Here is a 1935-nt window from a genome sequence, read left to right as displayed (position 1 = left end):
TATTTAGACTGGTTTACTGAATTGGATCTTGTGTGTGTGTGTGTGTGTGTGTGTGTGTGTGTGTGTGACAGAGAGAGAGAGAGAGAGGAGGCGAGAGAGCCTTTTATGGAAGCATCTTATTGTATGATTTAAATTCAATATATTTAAACTGGTTGACTGAATTTGATCCTGTGTGTCTCTCTGTGCATGTGTGTTTCCATATGTGTCCATATTTGTGATTGTGTGACTGTTATACTTTTTTTTTGCTGATTTTTTTTCATTTCACAATTACATTTGAGGGACCCTTAGCATGTTCAGCATTTTTTCAGCTGTTCATTTTGGTTTTCCAATGTTTCGGTTTAAGTTATTACTATTGTGCTGAATCATACTATTTCTGCTATTTTATAAGATTTGTGCTAAATATAGTATTTCTGCCAAATATAGTATTTCTGATTAATTATAGTTTTTCTACCAAATCATAGTACAGTATTTTTGCTTTTCATAGGATTTTTATAGGATATTTATATTGCTTAATATAGTATTTTTGCTTTTTATAGGATTTGTGCTTAATACAGTATTTCTGCTAAATGTAGTATTTATGCTTAATCATACTATTTCTATATATTTTTGCCAGGTCCTCTATGAGGACTGAGACATTCAAATTTTCGTATCAGGGCCTGCACGGCTTCCCAGCCAGCCAATCATATCTGAGGTCTGCCCTTTCTTCTCTCGTCATATCTCAGCGACAGATGTACAAAGAGCAATGCAAATCACAGTCAAAGTACACCAAAGTCCGCTGATTCACCCAGTATAAGAATTATGCTTCTAGTCCACCTAGTTTTTGAGTTACATGACGTTTTGTAACTCCAAAAAACGGCGCTCTTTGCCTCTCACCGCGATCTAAATCTGACAGTTCATCACCCTGTTTTCCAGGCCCCCGTTCTCTTTCCCAGTGGCACAGTTTGTAATGACACAGGTCTGCAACCCAAAGGTCGTGGGTTCAATTCCACCTTGGTCAACATGGTTTTTTTTACCTACAATTTACTACACTGTCACAGACCACTAATTCATATTGATCATTTACTACAATTCTGCAAACTTTTATGATTTTAGCAGCTTTTCTAATATTGACCTCAGATTCTTGTTAACACTCCATGGCACAAATACTCTTCCCTTTAGGCTCTGTGTATGTGTGTGTGTATCAATATTTCTCCCATTTTAAAGTATTACTCCTCTATAATTGTATTTCTGTTAAATCAAAGTACTTTTACTACATCTTAGTACTTCTGCTCAATCATAGTATTTTGCCAAATCATGGTTTTTGTGCCAAATCATAATATTTCTGTTATGTTATAGTATTACTACTAAGTGGAGGAATTTCTGTCATGTTACAGTATATGTGCTGATTACAGTATTTCTGTATAATAGAATTTTGGCAAATCTCCTCAGACCAACACAAAGTCTGAAAACTCTGCATAGAAAGTCAATGGAGAGTTTGTTCAAAATCACCGCTTGATTTCTGTAATGAGAGGCATATTCGAATCGTCATATCTCCTTAACGAAGCGAAGTTAAAACATGAGGCTTGTCCCAGTATATCTTCAGACACTCCTGACACTCACAATTCAAGAATTTCTTTCTCACCTATTACCGTTCTGAAATGAGTTAGACTTGTTTGAGGGTAGGAAATTCGTCCTTCGCTCAGATTTCTTCAGATTTCAAACTCTGGAAATGAACCACTTTTTTCTCTCATCATATCTTTTTAATGGATATCAACAGACACCTGAAAATTTCCAAGATTGTTCACCAAAGCCTGCTGTCTCTTACGGTGAAAAAATGATATTGATACTCCAAATAGATTTAGAGTTAGAAAGCGTTGTTTGAGGGCAGGTCAAGGCAGTTTTTTCATTCGCCTCTACTCAGTTATGGTGCATTACAAGTCAAATATCTTTAAAATT

Source organism: Oreochromis aureus, unplaced genomic scaffold (assembly GCF_013358895.1).
Source record: "Oreochromis aureus strain Israel breed Guangdong unplaced genomic scaffold, ZZ_aureus HiC_scaffold_74, whole genome shotgun sequence".
Lineage (NCBI taxonomy): Eukaryota > Metazoa > Chordata > Actinopteri > Cichliformes > Cichlidae > Oreochromis > Oreochromis aureus.
The sequence above is the reverse complement of the archived record's forward strand: the minus strand, read 5'-3'. Positions refer to the sequence as shown.